Below are 20427 nucleotides of genomic sequence, written 5' to 3' on the forward strand. Positions count from 1 at the left end.
AATAGTTTTGTTTTTTTTAATTTTATAGGCGGCCACCACAAGTGACCATACGTTCCGTATTTCCCGGGATGGTCCTGTTTTTTTGGCTGTGCCAACTTTTTTGCAAAAAATGTACCGTTTTCTACGTATTTTCAACGAAACAAAATTGACTTTTTTATTATTCAAATTAACGATTAAAATGTTCTCTTTCCAACTCAGAAATTACAGTACGATAAGTACGACTACAAACCAAACAAGAATATTCATCTCCCTTTTGTCTCTATTTTTTTTAATTCAGTGAAATTTAAAGTGACGCTTCATTTTCCGCGATTAGTGACTTTTCTGTGATTTTAGCATGGTTTGGCGACTGCTTACTTTCAGCAGAATTTTTGGCTATAATTGGTAATGACCCGTGTTTTTCTCGAGCAAATATGGTTATTAATTGTAACACGCCCATCCTGTGCTTGTCCCTCATAGTGATGCTGATGATTATGACGTCTAATCGGAAAGCTAGGGGCTAACGAGAGAAAATAACCACCCCTTAAAAAATAGCCGATAACTGGTACGATAGGTAGCGCTGGTACGAGCTACTTCGGTGGAAATATGCAAATGAGACGGTTATAAGAACTTTCGCTTTTAATCGACAACCAGTTTACCATTGTAAACCGTGTACGTGAGCTAACACCACCTATAGCACAAGGCCTCCGCACGGAGGTTTTGTCGTCAATGAATGCGGCCATTTCTCCTATTACCATTTCATATATTGCAAAAAAGGCAAAGGTATCGCATGCGTCGGCCTGCTATAGCCAATGGCAATAGGTCAAATGGCATTCTTCAGTGACGTCATTGAAGCGAGCCGATCTCCCCGCTGAAAAGTCTCGCCGCAGAGAGCAACAGGCCTACAACATTACAAATATTCAATCATTACACTCCACTCACAATTTGAAGTATCGATGGCAGCACTGAAATATCAGATACAACACTAGCTACACACTGAGACTATTAGGTGCACTCACTTTGTTCCAGACTCTACCACGCAAGCTGGGCTGGAAGAGATCTCGACAACGGGATGGGTCCAGTGGTGGAGCCCCTGGCTAGAACTCCTTAATACACTCCTTAATAACTCCTATATGAAGGCGTCTTACCCCTGGCGTTCATTCATTCAGTGACGTCACGAGTTTCGTGAGCAAGGATGCTGAATTCCGTTGCTGGATTTGTGACTCGTCTTCAATGTGTTATTCCCTGTGGTGGTCATGAACACATATTGCTGTAATAAACGATTTGTGTGGAGGCATTCTGTTCGTTATTTGCGTATCTTTTTTTTTTGAATTGTGTACGTCAGTGCCACCTATCGGCTGTTTTTATAATTTCTCCCCTCGTAAAACTTCCCATGACGTAACGATGGTAACACTGCAAACCGTTTTTTTTAAATCGGTTACTTTCCGGTTTTCATGAATTTTTCAATTTTCTACGGACTCTTTGCTTTTTTTTTCTATTTTTTTGAAATTGTTAAAAGCTTTTCGAAATAAATGAAATAATTCTAGAATTGATGAAAATTCCACAAATTTTTTCTTTCTAGATCAGAATTACGGAGTTATTTCTAGATCAGTGTTTCCCAAAGTGGGCAATATCGACCCCTGGTGGGTGATGGAGTGATCCAGGTTAGGGCGATGAAAGCTGCTGATTTAACATAAGATCCTGTAGGTTTGCTTGAGTGGGGCGTGGCGATGAGACAAAAAAATTTCTGATGAAAGAAAAGCGGATAGAACAAAAAGTTTGGGAAACTAGTTTATAGGTGAAAGTGTAGATTTCCAAAATGGATGAAAATTACGATAATTTCTTTCGTAAATTCTTAAGAGTTGGGGGGGGGGAAAGGGCCGTCTGAAGAGTACAATGGGTCCCCGGGCCAAGTGGTTTTTCGGAGGCCCTACCCGGTAAATCCCAAAAAATTTCAACCGGATCTCATTTTTGCGAGGCCCCTCTTCTCTTGAGGCCGTGCGTTAAGACGGCACTGGGGGGGGGCCCCCCCATGTGAGATCGCACATGTCGCATACCCCTTAAAGTCGGGTACTGGCGGGACCACTCAAGAAGGGAAAAAAAACCAATTTCGACAATTTGAAAATTCACTGCTTTTAATGTGTTCGTGCTGCCATCTTAACATTACGTATAAACTCATAACATTTTCGAACTGTACATGTTTATAAGAGATGGCAGCACGAGCCGCCTCAGTGATGAACTTGGTGCCTGGTGTTCAAAATCTGGATCGGAAGATTCCAATGTGTTTTAAGCCGGGTTTTCCTAAGGAATAGGTGTTTTGCGCCGCGTGAACCAAACAGTATAGTTTCGCGTCGGTAGCAACGCGTTACATGATTACGCTACGCGTTTGTATTTTCCTAGCGTGGCGCATCAGAGCAGGGTAGCTATATTATAATAGTATATGGCCTTGGCATCAGCTACTCTGTCGTCTGCATGTTCCGGTTTGACAGGAAGGGAGAGAAAACACGAGAGTGAAGAGAACATCGGCAAAACCGCGGCGCACGACGCATTTGACTCCTCCAGAAGCAGTAGGCCAATCACGCCCGACGTAATGCGTTGTCGTGAGGCGTATTGCGCAGGGCCGTCTTAAGAGCATCACGCGCCCCCGGGCCAAGTGGTTTTTCTGAGGCCTTGGCCCCTACCTTGAAAATTTTAGAGAATTTCAACCGGATGTCACTTCTGTGACGCCCCCGGGCCGTGCGTTAAGACGGCACCGGTATTGCGCTCTGTAGGAAAACAGTCATGCTGCTTTTCTTATTGGTGAGTGGACTGCGTGTCACGCTGGGCGAATCACGTTGCGCGCGTGATTCGCGCACGGAGCAGGCTCCCAGGAAAACCCGGCTTTAATACGCGTGCGAAATACGCAGCCGCAGAAGGCGCCGACTGATGGGAAAAAGGGGGAGTGATTTGTTTAGGGCGCCAAACAACCAGAGATGAGGAGTGATTTTTTTTTATCTCTGAAATATTCTCTTGCACTTGAAAAATGCCAAGAACCGGCCCTGTACTATTAGTAACCGAGGTCATCGTTCCCGGCTTATGGTTTTAAGTCTATATCCGCCTATGCTCCCTGCCAGCCCTTATCGACTGGGTTGAAAGGCGGGTAAATGGGCAGTGCCGTCTTAACCCGGGAGCCTTGAGTGCAGAGGGGCCTTACGAATGTGTTCAAATTTTAGGCAGTAAGCATTTTAATTAGTAGGCAACAATTTCTAGCCAGGTACAGGGCCTCACAAAAATCACTGGAAAAGAGCCCGTGATACTTTTGAGACGGCTTTACCCATACATGGGTGGAGATGTGGGGGGCATTGCCCCCCCCCCCCCCAGCATCAAAGGTGAAGTTGACTGATCTAATGTATATATGCATATATGAATTGACATCATCGCGCCCCCCAGATCTCCAAGTCTATCTCCGCCTATGTACCCATGGCCGGTCTTAAGTATTTTGCGGCCCGGTGCAAAAACAGTTTGTCAAAACCCTAGGCTTTAGATGTCCGAATTTTTGTAGTCTTGGACAAAATTTTAAGCTAATGTTATGAAATCAAAATGCAAATTAGTCATTTTTTGAAGGTCAAATGTAATCAAATCTGTTTTGCGGCCCCTAAAATTTAGTGGCCCGGTGCGGCCTCACCCATTGTCCAGCCCTGCATGTCCCGGATGCAAGTTTACACCTATGGCCCCAAACTCATCAAGATTATCTAGCGTTCAATGCACAATGCTGTTTTTATACTCAATAAATTGTATTCTTAAAAGTCCATTTTGACAAAACAAAATTGTATTCACATTGTACCTAGCAATTTTTCGACATTTCGTCGAGGAGGGGGGGGGGGAAAGGAAGAAGAAAAAAAAAAAGTGGAGGTGCCGGGGATCGAACCCGGGGCCTTTCACATGCAAAGCGAACGCTCTACCACTGAGCTACACCCCCTGTTGCCACCAGTACTTTATTATGTATTATCTTATATAAACAAACCCCGACAACAGAAAAATGCTGAGTAAATTGCAATCCATACTTCCATTAAAAAATAGATATTCACTCATGATATCGTATCATTTAAAATACAAATTCCTCCAATTGTAATAAAGTTAATTATTAAATTGATTTTAATTAAGGGTTCAATTACTATTCTGAAGCTATAGAGAAGCATATATCCATGTAATCAATTCTTAATTCGGTTATGGGAGAAAAGCATTAGAGATGATTTCTCAGATATGTTGTTCTATGTTAGAAAAGATAAAAATTATTAAAAATTTGATGTTATTTTGGTTTTTGAATATTTTAGTGGAAAACAATAATTTACTTGCCCCATTTTTGACTGCTTCTACAATTCATGACAGAATTGCACAATTCTTTTTTATGATAATTGATGGTTGCTCAAAAAAAAAAATTTGGGAAGTTTCGAAAAATTGGATTTTTATTTAACATGTTCTGCTTTGTAATTAATGTAAATTTAAAATTAATACATATTAAATAAGGCCATTTAATTATTTATTGATGGTTAACCAATAATGTTTGTTATCAAATTGTTATGATTTTAAGAAATTTCATGTTTCACGTGTGACAAAAGAAATTTAAGAAGAAACTATTTCTATTTTTGAAATTTATTTTTTCTCTGTTCATGGTCTTACCAGATCGAAAATTGAGATAAAATTTCCGAAACATTCATTTTTGAAAAGTCACAAAAAAAGAAAATTAAATTTCTATGTAAACAAATTTTTAAAAATACTACACGGCGCGTACATTAGACCTTTTTTAATTTTTTAAATTGGAAGGTCTGATGCCAAAAATGTTAATTTCATACAAAAATTTGTATGAAAATTAAATAAAAAAAAAAAGAAAGAAATTAAAAACTAAGCGCAAAAATGCAACGTCAGTGAAAAATGGGTTAACAAAATTACACACATGCCATTTAGAATACAAATTTCAATGATAATGAAGTTATTTATCAACGTCAAAATTTTTCTGAAGCAAAATATACAAAATATAAGGTCATATAAATATACACATTTAATTTTAAATTGTGAAAAAATAATGAATAATGTTTCCTAAGTTATGAATTAGGTTTTTTTTGCGTGGTTTTTTTGTTGCAGTTTTGTGTTTATTTTTAGATGTTCAATCTACATACAGTAATCTCTTTTGTAAAATGAAACAATATAAATATTGTTTCAACAATATTTATATTTTACAATTTTACAAAAGAGAAATTTATTCAAAATTCGGTTTCCTTTTTGGTTCGATTTAAGTTTTATTAAACGGGGTTTTTTTTTTGTATATATAAAATTTGCATTCTCGCATATTAATGAAAATTAAGCGAATTATATTTTTAAATATTCTAAATATTTTATTTAAAAAATGAAAAATTACCTTAAAAATTTAAAATGCGTTATTACAGCATTTATAACGTTTCAATTCAAATATTATCAGCGTTTTACTAAACAAGTTTAAGGAATGATGCACAGCGAGAATGAAATATAAACTAGGAAAAACAATTATGATACTTTGTTGTTGATTTTTGGAAAATTAGTTTCATTTTAATTATAGTTTTGCTTTGTTGAACAGTTTGGGTGGGGGAAAAAAAAAAAAATGTCACTTGGAGGCGCCGGGTATCGATCCCGGTACCTCTCGCATGCTAAGCGAGCGCTCTACCATCTGAGCTACGCCCCCGACGGACTTTATTGCTTTATTATTATATAAAAAATAAACTAAACTTTCGTTCGCCTCAGAAATGGGAATGGAACTTCAGTGATTAGGAAAAAAAAAGGAATCTCTGGCGACTTTTATTTTTTCGGCGCCAAACATGTCCATTTTCTAATGTATTTTTCGTTCCACTTTTCTTTTATGGAAATGTCCCGTTTTTTTCAACAGCCTATTTATAGACTGACCAGATTTCTTCGGAAAACGCAAGAGCTTGCCAATAACTGCCAAAAACGATGCCAAAAGTAAGGAAAGTTGTCAAAAATTGGTGAGATCAACTGAAAAATCGCAATCTCTGGAAATGAAGCTCTACTTAGGGTGACCATACGTCCCGTATTTCCCGGGACAGTCCCGGTATTTTCTGTTTTTTTTGGTCGTCCCGACTTTTTGGCAAAAGTGTCCCGGTTTTTCCCGTATTTTACACGAAGCCTACTTCAATTTTTATTCTTTATTCAAGTCAAAGATTAAAATTATTTCTCAACTCATAAATTATATTATGATAATTACAACTATATATCAGAATACTAATCTCCCACAATTGTCTTGGTGAACTTTTTTTTTGTGAAATTCATTTTAATCCACTGTAATTTGCAGAAATGCTTCGTTTCCCGCCATTGTGATTTTTCCGTAATTTCAACAATATTTGCCAACTTTGTTCGATTTTGGCGTCATTTTTGGCAACAATTGGTCAGCCTAAGTGTTAAAGAGAATTTTACGAAATGAAATTAAAAAATGAAAAACACGATAAACGTTGATTATAATTGAAGTTCCAGTACTCTGAGTAGTTTTTCTCAAAACTGTATAGCCAAATTTTTTAGGATATCAATGACATTACATTAGTTTGAGCAGTGTCAGTATATTCAGGGACGTAGCAGAAATTTTGTTCGGGGGGGGGGGAAACCAAAATGATAGGGAAAAAGATGGCCAAATCTATTGTTCTTTCTTCGGTCATTTTCTCACATTTAGGGGGGGGGGACCAAACCCCCAATTCCCCCCTCGCTACGCCCTTGAGTTTTCTAAAACAACCCAGACCTATACCCGTTTTGGTTGACGTATTTCATTGAAACTTGGTATAAATACCGACTGACCATATTTTCTCGAGAAAAATACAGGAAAATACGAAACATTTCCAATTTTTGCCAAAAAATGATGTCAAAACCAAGCAAAGTTGCTAACTGTTGCTAAAATCGCAGAAAAGTCACCAATCATGAGAAATGAAGACCCACTTCAAATTTTAGTGAATTAAAATAAAAAGCATGACAAATATGTGAGATGAATTTGCAGTCGTGTAACTGTCATAATTTCTGAGTTGGGAAGATAATTTTATCTGTTGATTTGATGAATAAAATGAAGAATGAAAAGTCGAGTTGGCTTCGTTGAAAACACGTGAAAAATCGGGATATTTTTGCAAAGAAGTCGGGACAGCTAGAAAAACAGAAAAAAACCGGGACTGTCCCGGGAAATACGGGATGTAGAGTGGCCATACGTGTACATAGGTATTCATATATACGCTATATGGCTACCTATGGAAAATGTAAAATGCAATAAAAAAAAACCCACTTTTTCACCTGGTGGTCGAAAATTGAGCTTCGTTTTATTTCATAAATCTCTCTCATGGTCTCTTTAAGATATCCTAAAAACTTGTCTGTATTCGGATAAGCAGTTTTTGAAAAAAAAAAAGACCTGCTCAGAGTACGGGAACTTTAATTATGACCCTGTATGTGAGAGGAATATTGGTTTGGCATTTATTGTCGTAATTATTATAATATAATTTATGAGTTGGGAAGATGATTTTAATCCTTGATTTCAAAAAAAAGGCAGAAAATTGAAGTTCGCTTAATTGAAAATTCATGGGATATAGGACATTTTTACAAAAATGTCGGGATGGCGAAAACTACGCGAAAATACGATTATAATGTCCCGGGAAATACGTAAAATTTATGGTCACGCAAGTAGAGAGGGGAAAAAGTTGAATGAAAACTTGTTTGAATTAATCGGTCACTGTAATGATTCGTTTCTTTTTCTAATTTTCGTGCTGTTCTACTTTTCTTTCCTTATGGTTATCAATGGTTACGGGACAAACAAGCGTTGCGGAAAATTGGTTTTTGGACTCTGGGACACCTATATACATTGGACTCACTTATAACCAACACGAATATCTCGAATTTTTACATGTAACGGAGTTTCGCCATTTCATGGGAATTTCGTATTGCTCATCTATACTTTTCAGGTCGGTCTGGATACAACGAAGTTCACATTTTACGAATATTTCCGCTGTTTTTTCTTTTTTCGACTTCATTTTAAGCTGGTCCAACTATATATACATATATATATATATATACTACTACAGTCGAATCCCGCTATAACGAACTGCGAGAGACCGAAGAAATCACTTCGTTATAACGGAATTTCATTATGAAGGAATTTCCGATTTTGCGAATTTTGACATCTGTTAAAAAGAATTCATTGTAGTGGAATTTGATTCTAAGGAAAAAAAATTACTTATTCTCAAAAATAAAAAGTATGAAGTTAAATTTCAAAAGATCAACTTAATCAATTAAGCACCGCGTTTTTGTTTTTTTTTGGATAAGTTTTACTTACTTACTTGACATATTTGAGGCAAATAATCCGTATTTTTTTTGTACAAATATTGTGGAAAAGCTGAGGAAACAACAAATTCTTCTAAAGTATACGTGGACTCAAACGCGTCGCAATGTTTAAAATAAGTGCTCGAAAGATATCGCATCCAAAAGCACATGCTGGCATATTTCTGGAACGAACGTTTTGAAAACATGCATGTTTCTCTAAAGTGTCCTGTAAAGACATCCACATCTTGAAAATTTGAAAGTTTAGTCTTTTTTCCTACGGGATCCTAGAACGTCTCCTCCCGCCGCTCCGTGGCCCTGCTGGAAAAGGCTCCTGTTTCAATTCCAAACTACAAATTCGTCCGATTTTTCAAAAATGTTGAAAGGGTCGATGGAGAAATGACGTATTTTAAGGCCAGATTGTTTTTATTTACCCTAGCATCAACTTCAGAAATGATATCAAGTATTACGTTAATCGAAAGCTGTTTCCCTTCGAGGCTCCTCATTCATTTTGAAACAGAAGTATGAAATATTCCTTAATGCGTAACACCGGATTTCCAAAGGCTTCATATCTTTTTTACGCACCGTATTGGTTAAAATTTCTCCTCACACGCCATAGAAGAACAACCATCCTTCCCCAACAGTTCAGCTGCTCTGTTAATTCCCTGAAACCGATATACGGGATAATTTTGGGAATGATCTGTACAGTGTTTTAGATTGTGGTCTCACGTTTGCAAAACATTAGCACATGCACAACTATTCGCGTAGAAAATATTCTCCAGTAGTGAAAGTAGTCGGAACCCATTAAATTTGTTATATTCGGTTTCTTTCCTATCCCTTCATTAAGACATTCTCAAAGTTTCCTGATGAGTAGTTACGGCTTCAGACAGCTCAGAAATTACGTACACCCTGTATATACGATCACGCATGGGCCTTGCTGACTTAATGGTTTAATTTGCTGTAGCATCTTAACATACGCACTTGCAGAAAAACTATGAACTTGAAATACTTTGATCATATTCATCATGATTTTCCCTGCTACTAATTTGTACGTACATTTTTCAAAATTACTTCAGATTTATCATAAGTTTTTTTTTTTTTTTATCGAGTTTTCCTTCCTGTATGCTCAGGAATAATCTGTGTCATTTCTTCTTCATTTATCATTCCTCTATTTGAAATCTCAGCGACTTTAATAAAAATATGTTTTATTTCAAGTTTTAGCAATTACGTATGTGTCTATAATATGCAAATTTTCGCGGCTACAGTTATCCCTCGCTTTATGCGATCTCCCTTTACGCGTTTTCGCTATAACGCGATTTTGAAAAATTACTGTAAGAAATTGCAACCTACGAAAATCTGGAGTTTGATTTTAATTTTGTAAATTGCGGCGTACGAATTAAAGATTCGACGTGATTGAAAATTCTGTTTTAATGACAAAATCCGTTGTATTTGGGGAATTTACAGTAGATAAGTCGGGGAAACCCCCCCCCCCCCCCGCTTAAATTTAACTAATCAAAACTTCCAATGAATATCTTTTAACAACGCATCTTTTTGCAGTCACAATCTTTTTGCACTTGTTTTAAGAAACTAACAAGAATGATCGTCATATTTGCGAAGTATATTCGGGATTCTGTGTGTTTCTACAAAGGTTTTTGTGCAGGCGAAGAATGCTGCTCTTTGCTGTTCATCTGATTCTTGACTATTTCATTAGCAGACTATTTCATCAGCTCTCATCCAGTTTTTTCGCGATCAGGATCCACACTCTCACCAGAACCAGTCCAACAATTAAGAGCAGTCAGAGAAGTAAAAATTATTAATTCAATTAATTCTATAAATGAATTAATTATGATTTTATGAAACTTATCCTCTTACTTAAAGTAATCAATTCGTTCATAAAAATTTATTTTGCTGCTACAGTTTGGTTTATTTTCTTTATTCATCTGAGAAGAAACTTCCCCCATTTATATCTTAGTCACACTAAATTCAACTCACTTTACGCGATTATGTAGCATAAAGCGAAGGAAAGCTTGCGCAATGAAAGTCTTCTAATTCGCTCTATCGTGGTCCCGAAGTGGAGTGGTCGGGTGAAATTGTTTTTCCTGTGGTTTCAAAGTTCAGGGCGCGAATGCGAGCCGATCTGCCAGTTGAAAAGTCTTGCCAACAGGCCTACAACGGAACAAATATTCAATCATTATAATTCACTCACTTCACTTCTGAAATGTAGATGGCAGCGCTGACAAATCAAACACAACACTATACAGCAGTGATTCCCAACGTGGGCGTTAACGCCCCCCTGGGGGGGGGGCGATGGAATGTTCCAGGGGGCGGTAGAAGCTACGAATATAGCATAGGATTCTATTGGTTAGATTGCGTTGGGGGGCGCTGGGAGGAAAAAATTTCTCGAAGAAGGGGGCGGTGGGAGGAAAAAACGTTGGGAAAATATGCTATACAGGATGTCCTGTAAGTGCTAACATGGCCTTTATCTCATCAACCGTCCGTCGTAGAGGTGGGATTCTAATTTAAAAAATACCGAACAGGCGTTCAAAAATTACCCTGTACTAGTTTTGGGAGTGAAAATACAGTGTGTAACAAAATAAGAAATCTGAACCCCCCCCCCCCCGTCCTCTAACTTCTAATTAAAAAAGTTGTTGCCTTCTGAAGCCAAAGGAAAAAATTCCATTGTTCTGAGTGCAATGAAAAGTTATGAAAGAACAGCAAAAAAACTAATGGACACACACACAACGCTCCTTTCCCTCATCTCTATGCTGTCCTTTCCCAACTTTTCTCCAATTTCTGAATTCGAACATCTCAGCGAATAATACACTTAGAAACTTGGACTATTTTTGTTGGCCTCGGGAGATACAGAGGAACAATGTTCTGACTGGATGTTAGAGCATAAGGGACCGTATAAAAATTTTGATTTTTTTTTATTTTGTTACACACTGTATTTTCACTCTCAAAACTGATACAGGGTAATTTTTGACTGCCTGTTGAGCATTTTTTTAAATTGAAACAGCCATACCTCTACGACGGACAGTTGATGAGATAAAGGCCATGCTAGCACTAACAGGACATCCTGTATACACACTCAGACTGTTACGCATACACACTCACACTTCCAGCACAACTCACTCGGTAGCAAATTGCCCATGGCGATAGACCAGGGTTGTGCTCGGTTTGAAAGAAAGGAAAAAAAGAAGTCCAAAAGAGAGAAAGATTTGCATTTATAGCGGATACCTTCATTGGATGACAGTAATAATTTCTCTTATCCGAAATGAAAATTTCTTACTTGTGAAAATTTGATTTTAGATTAGCGCCATCTGCTGGTCAAACGTTTATAATGTTCCAGATTTCAAAACCTGCTTTTCATGAGGTTGGTTTGTGTTTGCTTCTGTAATTCGGAAGATTTATACTATACTATATCTATATCTATACTATAACCAAAAATCTTTGACCCTTGTCATAGGCTTTAACGCTCTGCCTTGTTCAGTACCCCTTCGATAGAAACATACGGAGGGCGCGGTAGCCCAGGTCGATAAGATACTCGCCTAAAGTACCAAAGGATGTTTAGAGGTGTCGCGAGTTCGATACTCGGTCCGTCCTTGTCAGAAAACTTTCCTGACACAGAGGTACAACAAAAACGGCGACATGACCGGAGAAAAAATTGCTACCGCAGGGAAGTCCCCAATCGAGGGGTTACAGCACCAACCTCTCGATGAGTATAAAAAAACAAACAATTGCCGTTCGGAATCGGCACTAAATTGTAGGTCCCGGTATAATTAGCCCTCGTGTGTAGAAAATGACCGTGGTGCGACAAAAATGATCAATGATCAACAAACATACGGAAACATTTCCATCATAGCATGTAAAAACTTGCAGAGTAAACAGCATTTTTATGTGTGTGTATGGAAAATAAACCATTATTATTAGCAGAAAAAGACACTATACTGAAATTGAATCCATGAGCATGAATATAATTATCACTCATCCTGCCCTATTATCATCTTTAATAATTATCGGTTCATATGAAACTCTAAGAAATGATTTCCGTCGCTATATTTTGCTTTTCTATCCACAGGCAAATGATTTGATCCATTAAATCCATCTGGTCTTAATTATCTTCTTGAAAATTTTCAGAAAATATTAATCAAAAACTTTATTTTTCAAAAAAAAAAACAAAAAACTTTTCAAGGTGAACTGAAATCTGTTCGTTCGTCCAACATCAAGGGCATGCGCCTGAACATTGCTTCGAACCACCTTGTTCCAGAAATCCTTGAAAAGTCAGTTTTTAGTCAACATCTCTCTCTCTCATAAGATTCACGGTTTTCTTCTAATTCATGTAAAATTGGCGCATGAATTTTTTTTTTTTAATTTATTTCAAACATGCCATGATGTTGACAGCTCCGAATGCTGAGCAGCCGAACACAAATGAACGATTAACCGTTATTATTATTGTTAGCATTTTTATTTTAGTATTAGTGCGATGCTGTTGTGCTAATTTACATAAAGACCTTCACTCGCCATGTGTGTGTGTGCTTTCAGTAGCCTATAGGCCTGTTTCTTTTATTAGGGACATGCGGCGGCGACGCCTATGGATGATAGATTTCCGCTGAAGGCAATCAATCCCTTGCAAGATTAGGCTCTTATTACATCAGACGTATGTATGATCAATATTCTCGACGCGTATGCAATATTTTTTTCTGACCATATCTCGAAATAGAATTATCTTCGATCATTACCATGTTGGAAGTTAATTATAGATTTAAATTTATTTGATAATTTTTCGATTTCATGGGAATTTCTTTTTTAATTTAAAACCCAATTAATAAATGCGAGCCGTTTTTATGGTATATAAAGGCCGGGATAGTTTGTAGACGGCATCATACGATTCCTTGATCTCTAGAAGAAAAGTCATCATGATCGCTAAGGTGAGTAGTTTTTTCATTTGTGACTTTTGCCTCTTCAAAATTACAGGTTCTTAACTTATTGTGTTCCACTCCGCGGACTCTTTGTGCCTGTAATACGAAGGCAAGGGACCCTCATGCCAGAAAGATGAAGGCTTTTACAATAACGAGATATCTCGTTGATGACGGTGAGACGTTTAAAAATATCGTTGATCATTCTCAATTAATGACTCCTATGGAAATGTAATCTTTAGTTTAGAAGCCTCCAATGTTCTTTAACCACTCTCTTAGGCCAGGATTTTTAATTGCTAAAACGAAAGGGTTTAAAGGAGATGGGATATTTTGCCGATACCCATGTGAGAGGATTAAATATCGCTGATTGTTCCCAACTAATGCCTCCTATAGACATGTAGTATTTCGTTTAGGAGCTTTTCACATTCTTTAAATGGACTTTTGGGCCAGGATTTGTAGACTGCTAAAATAAAAATTATTTTAAGAATATACTCATATTCTTATATTATTCATATCTCGTCAATGTCGGTGAGAGCGTTAAAGACGTTGATTATAATCAATTAATGTCTTTTATGTGCATGAAGTGTTTGGTTTAGGAGCCCCCCTCTCTCTCGCGCACAATCTTTAACCGGGTTCTTTGGCCAGGATTAGGATTTTTCAATTGCTAAAATAAAAGAAAGAATTTAATATCATATTATTCTAAATTAATCTCCCCATGGAAATGTAGTGTTTAGTTTGGGAGCTCCCCACATTGTTTAATCTGGCCCTTTGAACTTTTTTTTGACACAGTTGATTCCAATTCCCTATATGAGCTAGAGGCTTAGGCAACCTCATCAATGTTAAAGGCATGCGTCGATACTTGAAGCAATTAGATAAACTGCTCTTATATATTGTGATTATTGAAAAAAAATACCCAGAATTTTTTTTTTAACACAAGAAATCCAATGAAAAACGCTTTGTTAAATGCAAAATACATGTAAAAAAGCATAGGCCACTGAATTTAAATATTTTGTATTGTAGAAAATTAATGTTGCATTTTTGTATCAGTAGGTAATTTGTATTTTTCCATACAGTTGTGTATTATACGACTGAAATAATAAAAACACCCCCTTTTTATCGCCGAGAAACTTTGTTCAATACTTAGGCAACACCATCTATTAATCGGAAAGTACGCCAAAATAAATGAGACGCGAATATAATTAACACGAAATTTCAAAATGAGATGCACGAGTATACTCGGGATAAACTGTTAAGCGATTGTGCGAAATCTACTTATCATGTCTTTCAATAAGTCAATTATTTAAACGTGGTAACTAAATTTTTCTTTTATTTAAGATAATTAGGTTGCTCCTTCCTCCAATCCGAGTTGGAATTGTAATAGAGATGGTGCTGACGATGATTTGCATAAAATCTGCTTCAAATATTTAATCTCAGCTCCATCTATCGAAAACTTTTGGAACTAATTTTTTTCTTGGATTAAAAAAAAAAATCCGATCTTTTTTTGAGCCCATAAGAAGTTTGTTAACTATCATTGTTTCCTTTTAGTTGGTTTTTAAAGTGTTAGAGCACCCCGTGTGCACTCAATGTACGTAAGTGACAATATTTTGGTGTGTTTCTGTGCGCTTCTTTTATAACTAGTGTTCTCGAATTATTCAATAGGTAGCCATCCTCTTGCTCGTAGCTGCAGTCGCCCACGGCAGCCTGGTAGCACCCATCGGTGCTCCTATTATCGCCGCTAGGCCCATTGCCTACGCAAGACCGATCGCCCCTGCAGTCGTGGCTGCTCCAATCGGTATTGCCCATGGCGGTGTGATCGGAGTTCCCAGAGGCGCCGTCATAGGAAAAGCAATATATTGATACCGTAATGACAGGTATGTATCTACAACACTCAGTTATTCATGTCTTGACATTTTCCTTGCAAAGCGGACTCCAAACCTTCCAACATGATTGACTGATCCAATAGAAGAACAGCAGTAATTTATTCAGTACTGAGTACATGCTCGATATCTGATGATTTTTTTGTACAATAAGTTAACTTTATGCATGTTCTAGAGTTGAAAATTGTGCATTTATTTCATTGCAGGGGTCGCTGCTACAGACCGGAATTCACAGCTAGGTTCGAGAACTTGATGTAATGCTTCTGGAAAATCAGCTCGAAAAGTTCATGTCAATGAAATTGAAATTATTAAATAAATTCTAATTTTGAAACTTTTTTCTCTTCATTTCGTGTTTTTATTACTCTTTTTTATACACCCTATGGGCTATTTATCTTCTAAAATGCGGGCTATACAGTACAACCTCTCAATAAGAGACACTCATGAAACCAGATTTTGTCGTTAAAAAAGGCGTTTTTGATTAACAGGTGAATGAATTCTTATTCAAAAGCACTGGATATAGGGACGACCACGCTGTTAGGTCTGCCTCCAGGCTGACTTATCTGTCATTTTTGAGCTAAGTGTGACATTTTAGCCAATCACGCTGTTCCCTTGATAACAGGGCGGACTCATCCTCCTCTATCTTGGAGAAACAAAAACAAATTTTTTGTCAATAGTGACATCTAATCGTTGCGTAAAAACGGGATAGGGAACAGCGTCTGGCTGTGGCGATAATACAGACGGCTTACTTGGCACAAAGATGGCGGATAAGTCAGTCTGGGTTTCCAAGAGAACTACTGTCTCCTATATCCGTATTCTTTTTAACGATTATACATCACTTTGAACAAGAAAACTGGGTTTTGCACCATTGTCCAAGATGGAGGTTGATGAGTCCGCCCGGTTATATAGGCACCTAAAGGCCTGCCAAGAAAATAGTATTCTGACGAAAATAATCTCTTCCAGGAAAGGTTGGAACTGTTGTTGGTGGCCACAATGAAGGATTTGTGGATGATTAAAACTAAAGAAAGGCCTCTATAGAAGTTGCTTTATGCTTTGAAGGCTACTTATATAGGCTGCTAAACAGTAACGTATTCATGTTTTCTCAACCTGGTAACTCAACCAGTAATCAAGGTCGTAGCTGGCTTTTCAGCTGGAGAGAGAGAGAGAGAGAAATAAGAGAAAATTACTGTCACATATAGAAGGCAGTCAGTCATCTTGAACCTGTTGTTAGGGAGCACCGCGGTACTCACTAAACAAATCAAGAGGTGACACATTTCGTATACTCACATGGTCTTTTAAGGCGGCCACACACTGCTCTGACGGGACTTGTGACAGTTGGCCACTTTACTTAACAATTCCATTTTTTTTGGCATAAACTGGCAAATCTTTGGCATTTATTGGTTACAATTGGCAACTTTATGTACCTCAGGCTATTTTTTTGCAATAATTGGCGATGCCCCGTTCCCGTATTTTTATGACGGAAATATGGTCGGCCATTCAATGATACTTTTTGATACGGACTTCGACATTTTTTTTTTATTTATTTCACAAATACAAACGTACAGGAATCCAAACATATGCCACGCAAATACAAACATGTCATAGATAAATGCAAGTATAATAATACACGAATACCAATAAATAATACGCACATGATACAAACAAATACTTAGTAGCCTCAAGGGACTAAAAAGTCCTTCCAGCAGACCTAAAGGAATATTTTTTACTTTCCTGATTTTCCTCTTTTCAACCGGAACACCCTTCGCGCTCCCGATGGAAGTCCTTCCGGGCCGAATTTGGACCACCACCAGGGGTTGTGAAAAACTAATAAAAAAATTTTCAACTTTTATAACAATTATCAAAGAATCACAAATTTCTGCTTTTTCTGTAATTTAGGAATTTGTGACGAAACAAACGAAATGCTTTTTTTCCCGGGACATTGGTACAATCCATGGGTGGAGATACGGGGGCGGTTGGGGCTGCCTCTCCCAATGTTAAAGGTAAAACCGACTAACCAAATGTATTTGCGTATATATGAATTGGCGTCATCATCATCATCATGCGCCTCTAGCAAACATCGTGCCCCCCCAGACTTTTAAGTCTATCTCCGCCTATGGTACAATCCCGTATATACGGGACGTCTGGATAACTGCAATAGGTATTGCCAAATTTCCACTAAGACGAGTCTCACGGAAATCGTGAAAATGCGATATTTTCCCCACACGTACTGGGTGTTCTGTAAGTGCTAATGCTGCCGCTATGTCATCAACCGTCCGTCGTAGAAGCGTAGTTTCAATTAGAAAAATGCTCAAAAGGCGTTCAAAAATTTCTTTGAAGCAGTTTTGAGAGTGAAACATACAGTGTGTAACAAAATAAAAAAATCAAAATTTATAAATGGCCCTCCTGTCCTAAAACTCTCAATTAGAAAGTTGTTTTGCCCTGTCTCTTCTTTCCCAAACAAAAAGAAAAAAAATTCCAAGTTTCATTCGCTGAGATATTCGAATTCAAAATCAGCGGAAAGTTGTGAAAGGGCAGCATAAATAAGTGAGATGAGCGTTATCTGTAAGTTTTTTGCGGTTCCTTCATTTTTGAAAGATATACAGGTTGTCCTGTAAGTCCTAATACAGCCTTTATCTCATCAACCGTTCGTCGTAGAGGTATAGCTTCAATTTAAAAAATGCCCAAAATGTGCTCAGAAATTACCCTGCATCAGTTTTGAGAGTGAAAATACAGTTGGAAATAAAAAAACCTAAATTTTATATGAACACCCTGTCCAAAAAAAATTAATTAGAAAGTTGTTTCCCTGCCCCTTGTAAGGCAGAAAAAAAAATCACGTTCCACGTTTTTAACTGCAGTATTCACCGAAATATGTGAATTCAAACTTGGGGAAAAGTTGGGAAAGATTATCGTAAATAAGGGGAGGGGCGAATCCGTCAGTTTAGTTTATATACTGTTCTTCCTCAATTTTTCTCCAATGAATTCAAATATCTCATCGAGTATTGCAGTCAGAAACGCGAAATTTGTTTTGTTGGTATCCAAAAAGACATGACAACAATTTTCCATAATAGAGTTTCTTTTTTCTGACAGGGTGTCCACATGAAAATTTACATTTTGTTTACTTTGTTTTCTGACACACTGTATTTTCACTCTAAAAATTGATACCGAGTAATTTTCGAACGCATTTTGACAGGCCCGTCATTTAGGGGCGGGGGGGGGGCAGGGGAGGGAGGCCGTTGCCCCCCCGGCTTTTGAAAATACACTAAAAATGGTATATACATATACATACATTGAGAGAGTACTTTTTGATACGGACATATGGTATATACATACAGATATGGTATATACATACATACCACAGAGAGCAACAGTCCTACAACAATAAATCATTCAATCATAACACTTCACTCATAGTTAGAAAAACTGGTGGCAGATGGCAGCACTACACATAACAAGCATTACAGAGAAACAAAAAACTTCACGTCAGGTTTCATTACACGTACACGCACATTCCCGCATGTACCGATTCGTTGGGGGTTCCACGGAGGGGGGGGGGGGTGTGGGCGGGGTGCATGTGTGGTGTAGCAGTAGTAGGTAGGGCCTCCAAAAAATGGCTCGGGGATCCATGATGTTCTTAAAGGTCAGCCACCTCGTTCGGCAATTTGCCTGTTGTGGCGCTGTATTTGTATTTGTATACATGTGTTCCCCCCCCCTCCCCCGGAAAAAGTTGAAATGACGGCCCTGCATTTTGAGCATTGTTTAGATTGGAACCATACCTCTATGGCTAGCGGTTGATGAGGGATTTGTAGGACACCCTGTGTAGAGTGTAATTCGAATTGAAATAATTCTGAAAAGCGTACAGTGTATAATATAATTGATTTCAATTCTATATAATTGATAACGAATCCAATGCGTAAAGAAGGCGTAACGGACGTAAACGTTTCAAATTAAGTTTCGAATGGCTAGCACTTTCATTAAATCATCGATCCGGGTTTGTTTTCCACGTGACCCGAACAGTCTATCTCATTGCCATCAAAGTACTATTAGATTAGATCGGAAAATTTCGAAGCTCACATACCATCCTCGCAGTCAACATGTTTTCTTCCTGATCATGATGATGGGAACTCTCTCTCCTCTTGGACACAACTTTTGAAATTACCTTCGGGGGGGAACTATATTCAATAGTTTGGACACGAGAAGTACTCGCTAATCAACAAAACATTCGACTCTTTCCTGTGGGCGAGTAACTCTAATTTGTAAACAGCCATTAGAGTGTCCCCCCTTCTTATAATTCTCTCTAATGCGACCCAATATCCACTTACAAATACCTATTTTAAAGATGTTGTTTTTTCCCCCAACTTGCTATTGGATTATGATATTTATAATTCAGTCTTTAAACCGGGTATAGATAGATTTTAAACGAATTAGAGCTTTAAGGGGACAACGCATGACGTTCAAATGAAAATTTCTTATTATTCTATATTTCTTGCTAAAAATGCTTCAATGACATTTCGGTATCAATACAATAACAATTTTAAAGGTCTCTTAGTTTAAAAAATGCTTTTCAACAAGCTTGGCGCCTTATTTATACATCAAAAGGCGCCAAATTGGAACGGTAAATTTTTAGTCATTTTTTGTCCCCTGTGTCTCAAATTTCATTGAAAAGCATCAGTTTTTTTTTTATTTTGCTCTGTTAGGCATATATCAATAAATTGTAGCATGCATTTTACTGTGTGATTTCATTTTCATGATAATTTTGGCAAAAAAAGTTGAAAAATGATGAAAAATTTGCAAATTTGTGCCGTAAAAACAGGTTTATATTTTTTTATTCATCAATGGTTTATCATAGATGCTTTTCAATGAAATTTGAGATGCAGGGGACAAAAAAATGACCGTTCCAATTTGGCGCTTTTTGGTGTATAAATAAGGCGCCAAACTTGTTGAAATACATATTTTTTAAACTAAGAGACCTGAAATTGTTATTATATTGGTACTGAAATGTCATTAGAGCATTTTTAGCAAGAAATATAGAGTAATAAGAAATTTTCATTTGAACGTCATGTCCCCCTTAAGTACGTAACAAGATAGATAGGGTGTCCTGTAAGTGCTAATGCGGCCTTTATCTCATCAACCGCACGTCGTATAGATATAGTTTCAATTTAAAAAATGCTCAAAAAGGCGTTTGAAAAATACTCTGTACCGGTTTTGAGAGTGAGAATACAATGTGTGGCAAAATAATACAGATGGCGCTGTCCGCGTAATAGGTAAAAGAGCGCGCCTGCGCGATGGAGGAACTGGACTTGCGTTTGGCCGCTCAAACCAGACAGTCACGCGGTCCGTTCGTTCTTGTAGGT

The 20427-nt window shown here is 37.5% G+C and overlaps 2 non-coding genes across 2 annotated transcripts; both read right to left on the minus strand.

Moving 5' to 3' along the window:
- Positions 1 to 3862: 3862 nt before the first annotated feature.
- Positions 3863 to 3934, minus strand: TRNAA-UGC (transfer RNA alanine (anticodon UGC)). Its single transcript has one exon. It is a non-coding gene; the product is annotated as a tRNA-Ala (tRNA).
- A 1664-nt stretch (positions 3935 to 5598) lies between these two features.
- On the minus strand, positions 5599 to 5671 carry TRNAA-AGC (transfer RNA alanine (anticodon AGC)). Its single transcript has one exon. It is a non-coding gene; the product is annotated as a tRNA-Ala (tRNA).
- Positions 5672 to 20427: the final 14756 nt, after the last annotated feature.

Source organism: Pholcus phalangioides, unplaced genomic scaffold, assembly GCF_987345545.1.
Source record: "Pholcus phalangioides strain wild (caught in Gottingen) unplaced genomic scaffold, Ppha-v1.0 ptg000024l_1, whole genome shotgun sequence".
Taxonomy (NCBI): Eukaryota; Metazoa; Arthropoda; class Arachnida; order Araneae; family Pholcidae; genus Pholcus; species Pholcus phalangioides.